Raw genomic sequence first — 12,142 nt, forward strand, 5'->3', positions numbered from 1 at the left:
CAAATTCTGGGAGCATGAGGGCATTTTGTGATTGAAACCATTTTTAAGGTTAATATCAGACATCTAATACCATACACGAGAAGCTTCTTTAAAATGTTAGAAGAGAACAGTAGATACCCTCAAATCAAAACTGCCCTATTACCTAGATCGCTGATTTTGTTTCAACAAAAGACATTCTCTATTCAGTGAATTCTTTGATACCAACCCCAAGCATCTCATTACCTTTTAGAGATCAATGAGCCAACCTCATGACCATCCCAAATTCTATTTGACCACTAACCTATGTGATCCCAGAAAGATATCTTCCTAACTTTCCAAATATCTGCTTTGAAGCCACACCTACACAAATACTGTTTTCCACCTTGATTCAGAGCCCAGACCATCAAAGGTTTTCACATACACATATGGTTTCAACATCTGAGATGGGAAAAATTCAGGCCCAACTGAGGTCAAGACAGTTTCTAAACTTGAGTGTGTGTGTGATTTGGTGATGCCCAGGTTCCAAAGAAACCGTATCTCCAGGGAGCGTCTTCTACCCAACCCCCAACAGAACACAATTTACAGTATTAGGGACGCTGATCTTCTCATCATTATGCCCACATCGGCATCCTTCAAACCAGACAGTCTCTTACATTATACTACTTTTTAAAGCTACTTCTCAACTGAAAGAAAAATTAGTTGATTCACTCAAACCTCAAACTCCATGAGGGTAAGACCCTGTCTTCTTTCCTCATCACTCTGCCTCCAGCATGGAGCAGCATCCTAGCATTATCGGCTGCTTAATAAATGTGTGATGGATGGAAAGACAGAAGACATTACCTTCAAGCATGTTTAGCAATATTTCAAAACCTGGACTTGGCTGTGAAAACGCGAATAGAGTATACCATGTCGTTATTTTAGAGAGACTCAGTATAACTGAACCACTATAAATCATGTTAGCAAAGTAACGTAGAAAATTAAGTATATTATGACGTGTCAAGAGCATCCCAGGCCAACATACTCTTGATTGTGTATCATGTTTTGCACAGTGGCACACAGTAGGCACTCAACTACTGACTTCCTAAAGTATGACACAGAATCCCAACTACAGAAAATCTCTACTCCATCTTCCTCTTCCATTTTACAACCAGAAGAATTTCTTTACTTCCTTTTTAAAGCATATGTTCATAATTAAGTCAGTGGGCATTTACAAAAATAGAATTGAAAAGAATAAGAAGGCAACAAGTTGTTTCTCTCTTATCTAATTCTAATAGAAAAACAGGGTAAAACAGCATTATTGAAAAGAAAGCTGGCCATATTCAATTTGATTCAATGTGCTAGTTTATTTCATTATTCTTCAAGCCTACAATTGTTAACCTGTAATCTGTTATTCATTGTAAATAATGCTATTAGTGACTATTTCAACATGGATGTTCAAAAGAAAAGGCCCTGGTTGAAAGGAAAATATGGGATAGGTTTGTCAGTTTTCCCTTCTGCAATAAGAAAAATAGGGGCAGAGTCAAGATAGTGGAATAGGAGGACGCAGAATTCGCGTCTCTGCACAACTAGGGCACCTACCAGGCACCGGTAGGGCACGGGCACCTAGGGGGATGGGAGGAACCTCCAGCGACCAGCTTGCAGGATCTTGGTTCCCAGGCGGGAGGTCGAGCCCAAGCTCCTGTGGTGGGAGCTCCAAGTCCAAACTGCTGGATTAACAGAGAACCTCAGACCCCAGGGAATATTAATCAGAGTGACACCTCCCAGAAGTCCTCATCTCAGCACCAAGACCTGGCTCTATCCAACTGCCTGCAAATTCCAGTGCTGAACGCCTCAGGCCAAACAGCCAGTAAGACAGGAATACAGCTCCACCAATTAAAAAAAAAAAAAAAAAGACAAAAAAAAAATGTTACAGACGAAGGAGCAAGGTAAAAACCTACAAGACCAAATAAATGAAGACAAAATAGGTGACCTATCTGAAAAAGAATTCAGAGTAATGATAGTAAACATGATCTAAACTCTCGGAAACAGAATGGAGAAAATACAAGAAACATTTAACAAGGATCTAGAAGAACTAAAGAGCAAACAAATAATAATGAACAACACAATAACTGAAATTAAAAATACTCTAGAAGGAATCAATAGCAGAATAACTGAGGCAGAAGATGGATAAGTGAGCTGGAAGATAAAATGGGGGAAATAACTGCCAGGGAGCCAAATAAAGAAAAAAGAATGAAAGGAATTGAGGACAGACTCAGAGACATCTGGGACAACATTAAATGCACCAACATTCAAATTATACGGGTCCCAGAAGAAGAAAAGAAAAAGAAAGGATCTGAGAAAATATTTGAAGAGATTATAGTCTAAAACTTCCATAACATGGGAAAGGAAATAATCAAGTCCAGGAAACGCAGAGACTCCCATACAGGATAAACCCAAAGAGAAACACGCTGAGACACATATCAATCGAACTATCACAAATTAAATACAGGGAAAATATTAAAAGCAGCAAGTTAGAAAAACAACCAATAACATACAAGGGAATCCCCAGAAGGTTAACAGCTGATCTTTCAGCAGAAACTCTGCAAGCCAGAAGGGAGTGGCAGGACATAGTTAAAGTGATGAAAGGGAAAAACCTAAAACCAAGATTACTCTACCCAGCAAGGATCTCATTCAGATTCCATGGAGAAATTAAAACCTTTACAGACAAGCAAAAGTTAAGAGAATTCAGCACCACCAAACCAGCTTTACAACAAATGCTAAAGGAACTTCTCTAGGCAGGAAACACAAGAGAAGGAAAAGACCTACAAAAACAAGCCCAAAACAATTAAGAAAATGGTAATAGGAACATACATATCAATAACTACCTCAAATGTAAATGGATTGAAAGCTCCAACCAAAAGACATAGACTGGCTGAATGGATACAAAAACAAGACCCGTATATATGCTTTCTACAAGAGACCCACTTCAGACCTAGTGACACATACAGACTGAAAGTGAAGGGATGGAAAAAGATATTCCATGCGAATGGAAATGAAAAGAAAGCTGGAGTAGCAATTCTCATATCAGAAAAAATACACTTTAAAATAAAGACTATTACAAGAGACAAAGAAGGACACTACATAATGATCAAAGGATCAACCCAAGAAGAAGATATAACAATTGTAAATATTCATGCACCCAACATAGGAGCACCTCAATACATAAGGCAAATGCTAACAGCCATAAAAGGGGAAATCGACAGTAACACAATCATAGTAGGGGACTTTAACACCCCACTTTCACCAATGGACAGATCATCCAAAATGAAAATAAATAAGGAAACACAGTTTTAAATGACACATTAAACAAAATGGACTTAATTGATATTTATAGGACATTCCATCCAAAAACAACAGAATACAATTTCTTCCCAAATGCTCACGGAACATTCTCCAGGAGAGACGATATCTTGGGTCACAAATCAAGCCTTGGTTAATTTAAGAAAACTAAAATAATATCAAGTATCTTTTCCGACCACAATGCTATGAGACTAGATATCAATTAAAGGAAAAAAACTGTAAAAAATATAAACACATGGAAGCTAAACCATACGTTACTAAATAACCAAGAGATCACTGAAGAGATCAAAGAGAAATAAAAAAATACCTAGAAACAAATGACAATGAAAACATGACAACCCAAAACCTATGCGATGCAGCAAAAGCAGTTCTAAGAGGGAAGTTTATAGCAATACAATCCTACCTTAAGAAACAAGAAACATCTCAAATAAACAACTTAACCTTACATGTAAAGCAGTTAGAGAAAGAAGAACAAAAAAACCCCAAAGTTAGCAGAAGGAAAGAAATCATAAAGATCAGATCAGAAATAAATGAAAAAGAAATGAAGGAAACTATAGCAAAGATCAATAAAACTAAAAGCCGGTTCTTTGACAAAATAAACAAAATTGATAAACCATTAGCCAAACTCATCAAGAAAAAAAGGGAGAAGGCTCAAATCAATAGAATTAGAAATGTAAAAGGAGAAGTAACAACTGACACTGCAGAAATACAAAGGATCATGAGAGATTACTACAAGCAACTATATGCCAATAAAATGGACAACTTGGAAGAAACGGACAAATTCTTAGAAAAGCACAACCTTCAGAGACTGAACCAGGAAGAAATAGAAAATATGAATAGACCAATCACAAGCACTGAAATTGAGACTGTGATTAAAAATCTTCCAACTAACAAAAGCCCAGGACCAGATGGCTTCACAGGCAAATTCTAGCAAACATTTAGAGAAGAGCTAACACCTATCCTTCTCAAACTTCTCCAAAATATATAGCAGAGGGAGGAACACTCCCAAACTCATTCTACAAGGCCACCATCACCCTGATACCAAAACCAGAAAAAGATGTCACAAAGAAAGATAACTACAGGCCAACATCTCTGATGAACATAGATGTAAAACCCTCAACAAACTACTAGCGAACAGAATCCAACAGCACATTAAAAAGATCATACACCATGATCAAGTGGGGTTTATCCCAGGAATGCAAGGATTCTTCAATATATGCAAATCAATCAACGTGATATACCATATTAACAAATTGAAGGAGGAAAACCATATGATCATCTCAATAGAAGCAGAAAAAGCTTTTGACAAAATTCAACACTCATTTTTGATTAAAAAAAACTCTCCAGAAAGTAGGCATAGAGGGAACCTACCTCAACATAATAAAGGCCATATATGACACACCCACAGGCAACATCATTCTCAATGGTGAAAAACTAAAACCATTTCCTCTCAGTTCAGGAACAAAACAAGGTTGCCCATTCTCACCACTATTATTCAACATAGTTTTGGAAGTTTTAGCCACAGCCATCAGAGAAGAAAAAGAAATAAAAGGAATCCAAATAGGAAAAGAAGAAGTAAAACTCACTGTTTGCCGATGACATGATACTACACACGGAGAAACCTAAAGATGCTACCAGAAACTAGAGCTAATTAGTGAATTTGGTAGAGTAGCAAGATACAAAATTGATGCACAGAAATCTCTTGCATTCGTAGACACTAATGATGAAAAAGCTGAAAGAGAAATTAAGGAAACACTCCCATTTACCATTGCAGTAAAAAGAATAAAATACCTAGGAATAAACCTACCTAAGGAGACAAAAGACCTCTATGCAGAAAACTATAAGACACTGATGAAAGAAATTAAAGATGATACAAACAGATGGAGAGATATACCATGTTCTTGGATTGGAAGAATCAACATTGTGAAAATGACTATACCACCCAAAGCAGTCTACAGATTCAATGCAATCCCTATCAAACTACCAATGGCATTTTTCACAGAACTAGAACAAAAAATTGCACAATTTGTATGGAAACACAAAAGACCCCAAATAGCTAAAGCAATCTTGAGAAAGAAAAACGGAGCTGGAAGAATCAGGCTCCCTGACTTCAGACTACACTACGAAGCTACAGTAATCAAGACAGTATGGTACTGACACAAAAACAGAATTATAGATCAATGGAACAGGATAGAAAGCCCAGAGACAAACCCATGTACATATGGTCACCTTATCGTTGATAAAGGAAGCAAAAGTATACAATGGAGAAAAGACAGCCTCTTCAATAAGTGGTGCTGGGAAAACTGGACAGCTACATGTAAAAGAATGAAATTAGAACACTCCCTAACACCATACACAAAAATAAACTCAAAATGGATTAACAACATAAAATTAAGGGCAGACACTATAAAACTCTTAGAGGAAAGCATAGGCAGAACACTCTATGACATAAATCACAGCAAGATCCTTTTTGGCCCACCTCCTAGAGAAATGGAAATAAAAACAAAAATAAACAAATGGTACCTAATGAAACTTAAAAGCCTTTGTACAGCAAAGGAAACCATAAACAAGACGAAAAGACAACCCTCGAATGGGAGAAAATATTTGCAAATGAAGCAACTGCCAAAGGATTAATCTCCAAAATATACAAGCAGCTCATGCAGCTCAGTATCAAGAAAACAACCTAATCCATAAATGGGCAGATGACCTAAAACAGACATTTCTCCAGAAAGATATACAGACTGCCAACAAACACATGAAAGGATGCTCAACATCACTAATCATCAGAGAAATCCAAATCAAAACTACAATGAGGTATCACCTCACACCAGTTAGAATGGCCATCATCAAAAAATCTACAAACAATAAATGCTGGAGAGGATGTGGAGAAAAGGGAAGCCTCTTGCACTGTTGATGGGAATGTAAATTGATACAGCCACTATGGAGAACAGTATGGAGGTTCCTTAAAAAACTAAAAGTAGAACTACCATATGACCCAGCAATCCCACTACTGGGCACATACCCTGAGAAAACCATAATTCAAAAAGAGTCATGTACCACAATGTTCACTGCAGCACTATTTACAATAGCCAGGACATGGAAGCAACCTAAGTGTCCCTCGACAGATGACTGGATAAAGAAGATGTGGCACATATATACAATGGAATATAACTCAGCCATAAAAAGAAACAAAACTGAGCTATTTGTAGTGAGGTGGATGGACCTAGAGTCTGTCATACAGAGTGAAGTAAGTCAGAAAGAGAAAAACAAATACCGTATGCTAACACATACACATGGAATCTTAAAAAGAAAAAAGGTTCTGATGAACCTAGGGGCAGGACAGGAATAATGACGCAGACGTAGAGAATGGACTTGAGGACGGGGCGGGGGACAGGGTAAGCTGGGACTAAGTGAGAGAGTGGCATGGACATATATACACTACCAAATGTAAAATAGATCGCTAGTGGGAAGCAGCCGCATAGCACAGGGAGATCAGTTCGGTGCTCTGTGACCACCTAGAGGGGTGGGATAGGGAGGGTGGGAGGGAGACGCAAGAGGGAGGGGATATGGGGATATATGTATATGTATAGCTGATTCACTTTGTTATACAGCAGAAACTAACACACCATTGTAAAGCAATTATACTCCAATAAAGATGTTAAAAAAAAATAAGAAAAATAAAAGTGGCACTGCAAATTCCCTGGTGGTCCAGTGGTTAGGACAGCAAGCTTTCACTGCCGAAGGCCCGGGTTCAGTCACTGGTCAGGAAACTAAGATGCCAGAAGCCAAAAAACAAAAAACCAAAAAAAAAAAACAGTCAGCAGGGCTGCACTCCTCCTGCAGGCTCTAGGAAAAGCGCACTGCATATCCATTTAGTCATTTAGGGTTTGACAGGAGCCTACTCTGGGCCAGGCAGTGTTCTAGGAACTGGATATTTAGTAATTAAAATAAAAGATGAATTCCTTGGTCTCAGAGAGCTCATGCTGTAGTGGGTGTAAACGGACTATAAATGAAGCAAAAAAAAATATGCACTGTATCAGGTGGTGATAAATGCTCAGAAGAGAAAAACAACAGATTAAGGAGATGGTGAATGATGAAAGAGGTGCATGCTGTTTCAGATGAGGTGGTCACAAAATGCTGGCCTGATAAGGTGATATTTGAGGACAGATCTTAAATGCAGAAGCAAGCTGTATAGGTTTCTGGATAAAGAGTGTTCCAAACAGAACAGTAAGTGCCAAGGATCTGAGATGGAGTGTTCATGGTATAGACCAAAAACGGCAAGGGGTTTTCACATGTAAGTTAAGTTTTGCCTAAATATTTGCCTAAATATTCTACCATCTATTTAAATGGTCTCCATCTATTTAAACCTTACTGGTCCTTTAAAGTATCTCTCTCAAGCGAAATCCTTTACACCAACAAGTTCCTGGTAACCCTCCAAAAAGATCTGGCTTCTCCACCCTTTGAATCCCAAGAACAACTTGGCCCAGAAAACTCTGTTTTACAAGTGAACATCTTTGTAGATTATAAACACATATCTAGGGTCAAGACTTGCTGCAAATTTGTATAACCCCTTCTGAACCTAGCTGCCTCAAAACAATCTTGTCTTAGAAAGTCAAAGGCAGTATGTGTAGTTGGTATGGGTTTCCCAGAAATTTAGAGCCGGTGGGCACTACTTTTCATAGCTTAGTGTGGTTTGGACTTGATACGGCACCCTCGGTCTTCCAAAAGACATGCTTGTATTCGTGCTTTGGTTAGTTATTTCCTTGCTGAAAAGGGGATACAGGTGGGCTCTTCCTCACCAGGCTTTGGGCCAGCTTTCAGTTCTGTAACAGTGATGCTAATCTTGGTTTATACATGTGATTTGTCAGATGTAACTTCTGTTCCTGTTTCATTTTCTTTGGACTCTGGTAGCCAACAGTAGATCAAGTGAAGTAGTCAGGCAGAGAGTATCTAGTATCTTTGTTTCTTCTGTCACAGGAAAATGAAACACTTGTTTCTCATGTTATATCTGATAAAGTAACACACTCTCTAGATCCACCCAGTGTGTTCATCTATGCCTCAGCTTGAAAAGACTATTTTAACTTTTTCATATAAAAAGAACACTGGTAAAAGTACATTAAAGACTCACTGTTATATCATAACTTCAGCAATATACGTGATTTTTAAAAAGCGTTTCAAAAATGGGTTGTCCTGCATTTGAAAAGAAACAGAGCAGGTAGCCACATTGAAAAGTAGATGCCAAGGAGTTTTTAAATGGTCACGTTTAAAGGATGGAATCCATGGCACATAATAGCAACCGCTACCTCTCATTCATGTGAGACTGACAACATTATTTTTCAAATCAAGTGAATCATTTTCAACCTCATTTTAATTTTCAGAACTTGACTCACTCATTGGACACACAAATGCAGATGTTTGCCATCTAGTGGCAAAAGTTAGTATCAGCAGTCTAATTTTTCTAGACAAGCGGCAATATTTTGCCGAGAAAAATTTAATCTAAACCCCATGTTTAAGAGGTGAGGGGAAAGTAAAGCCTAAGGAAGATCACACATCTAATTAGTTACACTACCCTAATACCCGCATCTCCTCTCTTCTTGACACCAAGTAGGAACAGGCCTGTTTAGAAAACCCTGGGAATATTATTCCAGGTTTTATGGATTTGAATTCACAAAGACATAAGTTCCATGAAAGCAGAATGACTATTCATCTAATTATCTCTAGCATCTAGAACAGTGCCTGAAACAATTCAAGAACTTAAATTTAATGAACATGTGAATGGGCGGTAGAAAAGCTGAAAATAGACCAGACTGTGTGGGTCACCTACCAGAGGAATTTCTAAAGTTCTAAGGAACAGAGTGATTGACAATTTTGTTTAATTCTCTTAAAATGTATGTAATACTTTACATTAAATTTGTGTAAAAGTATTAATTGTACTGTATATGCTTTTTAAAACACACTCATGTCTAGAAGATCTATTATAAAATGCCCTTTAATTGATGAGCAAAACTAAGCCCATTTCTAAAACCATTCATAATAATTAAACTACTGTGCACATATGCAGCAGTTATAGACTATTTTGTCCTTCCTTTCTTGACATCCTGTTGTTCACATCAATAATATATGTTAGACTCTAAATATAGCATCATACACATGCAAAAATGTGGTCTGCTTCTGATATAGTTCCACGGTACAACACAAGAAACAAAGAAAAAATGTTGAGGACTAGATGTATTTGAGATAATTTCTGTTTTTATACCACCTTGTGAACAATGTTATCCATATTTTTTAAAAACTATATATTTAGTTACCAAGGGGTACCTGTGATGGAAATGGTTTCACCTTAATTCTATACCTGAGACCTCAGTCATTCCTCAATTGTGTTTATATTCCAGTGGAAAAGAGCACTCTGCCCTTCCTCAAAGCTGGAGAAACACCCTAAATTGAATGGCTCATTTTACCAGAGAACAGCCCAAGATAATGTACCCCTTGCCAATCCAGGCTATTAATCTACTTTAAAAAAATACAAAGTGTTTCTAAAGTGTTTCTCTAGCTCATTCAATCATTCTCTCAATCAAAATATTCTGTCTCTCTCTTCCATTAGTGGGTTTTAAAATTTAGCAGGCAGAAGTATCATTCAAGGTATTCATTTAAAATGCAGATTGACAGACCCTGCTCCCCCCCCCCCCCATTCTAATTCAGCTGGTCTGGTTTCAATCCCCAAGACTACAGTTTAACAACTACCCCAGGTGATTTTGGTCAAATGATCCTAGGCCACAATGGTAGAAACATCACCTTAAATCCCTGTGATGGAAATCTTTTCAGTGATTATGAAAAGCCCTTAGGAGACCTGGCTACTTATAGCAGCTGGTGATCAACGAAAAATGACTCCTTCAAAAGTCCTGGCCACTAGAACAAGTTGGTGAGAAGAGCCCTAATTTGTTAGATGTTATCTGAGAGAACCATGCCTCTCAAAATGTTAGGGTCACCAGGGCAACCATTATATCCTTGCAGACAACGCTTTGAGCAAATGAAACTCTGAGTCTGACCTGGGATAATTTTATTATGTTCTGTATCATATTTATCAAGAACTCCTTACTGTTTATTAACATGTAAACTATCCCGTCATTATCAAAATACACTGAAAACTTGTAAACCTCAGATTTCTTCCCCCCCCCACCCCCAAAAGGAACAGTAAGAAGGAATTCATTCAAGAACAAATACTTAATGAGAATACTACTGCCAAGCACAGTTTTAGACCCTTGGACTATATCATGAATGAAACATAACGTAAACATCTCTGCCCTGACAGAGATCTAAACCATCATTCAATTCAGTGAGCTGCTCATCCCCATTTCACAGTGTGTAAGGCCTGGGTACAGAGAAATAAATACTGAATGGGTGGCTCCTGATAAGAAGCTCAAAATCCAAAGGAAAACTTGATATTTGCATAGTTTATTCTAGTGGAAACAAGTATGGCAAATGTTATCACATCCATGAGAATAATACACTCAAGGGGCATGGGGAATGAAAAGACGAATTGTCTTAGAGGAGGCACGCAGGTCCTCCTCCCGTTTGCAGGACTGCTAAGGCCAAAGCTAGGGAGCACATTTCAGGAAGTGTGGAGGGTCCACCTAGAGGCACATCCCAGGACCCTCAAAGCAGGCTGACGTGGCTACAGCGCCACAGCAGAGGGGGGAAAGGAAGAAGGGACTGAAAGTTATGGAGAGTGAAACTGTAATGGACTTTGACCTCACTGTAGAATAGGTAAAAGCAAACAAAGCAAAAAGACAAGTCAGAGGCCATTGGGACAGTGCAGGGGTGGGGTGGGGGGGCGGCGGGGAAGGCCTGTATCAAGAAAGTGGGAGTGGGAGTAGGAAGGAAGGAACTGATAAGACGGTTCAGGAAAATCCAGTAGGATTTAGAGACTGCATGAGAGGAGGGAGGGTATAAAGGAAATGCAGATTCGAGATGCTTCAAGTCTGAGCTCCTAGGATGACTGTGATGCAGTCAATTAATACAGGAAAAAATAGGAGGAACAGCATATTTTGGAGAAAGATGATGGGTTCCAGAGTCCAAATGGTACATTAGAGGTGCCTGATTGATATTCTTTGTGGCAATGTCCAACAGGGTGCCAGCATGGAAATCTAGCACTCAAGGGAAGAGCTATGGTCTACAAAACTATGTCTACTGACACTTGAAGCCCTAAGTGCAGCTGAAATCACCAAGAGAGAGGATGTCAAGCGAGCAAGAGGTGAGCTGATTCCTGAGAAGAGATCTAGCATGAAAGGATAGGGAAAACCAGACACAGAGTCAAAAGATCCAGGCCTGTGAATTTTGGGACCTTGGGTGAATCACTCAACAGGATGCAGAAATATTCTTTATATAATTTCACTAACTCAGACTGCAGAAATCTCATACAGGTTCAAAGTTTTTTCCCCTTACTGTCTTGGCATTCTAGTTTTAAGTATTTCTTCTTAAGACACAACCAATCTTGCTGACAGTTCTAGAGTCCCTGACCACATACCTGCCCTCCCACTATCCAGGAAAATTATCTTCCAGAATTCTACCACAAACTGATTTTTCTAAATGACAAATAGGGTAGCAATAACAAACATTCATCATTATTAAGATTACTCTCTACAAAATTCTTAGGGGAATATTGATTACAAATTCTAAAGGAATTCTCTTTTCAACAAATGTGTCATATTGTGTCTTGACTTACTGGCATTCTAAGACACAGATCATTATGATGTTTTATTTTTTCTCCATACTTCTCCATAAATTGTAGTTTTATTGCATATACAAGATTTTGTTGTCTTTGTTA

General features: G+C 38.3%; 1 protein-coding gene and 1 long non-coding RNA gene across 14 annotated transcripts in view; one reads left to right on the top strand and one right to left on the bottom strand.

Moving 5' to 3' along the window:
- LOC309635903 overlaps positions 1 to 5,985 on the top strand; it is a 38,281-nt gene extending 32,296 nt beyond the window's left edge. Inside the window, exon 2 of the long non-coding RNA XR_014249094.1 lies at positions 1 to 5,985. This exon is cut by the window's left edge and continues 25,558 nt beyond it. This is a non-coding gene — a long non-coding RNA (uncharacterized lncRNA).
- Positions 1 to 12,142, bottom strand: part of CHRM3 (cholinergic receptor muscarinic 3) — a 534,793-nt gene that overhangs the window by 512,598 nt on the left and 10,053 nt on the right. The gene's annotated exons all lie outside the window — the stretch shown is intronic.

This window comes from Balaenoptera borealis (genome assembly GCF_965194805.1).
Source record: "Balaenoptera borealis genome assembly, chromosome: 10".
Taxonomy (NCBI): domain Eukaryota; kingdom Metazoa; phylum Chordata; class Mammalia; order Artiodactyla; family Balaenopteridae; genus Balaenoptera; species Balaenoptera borealis.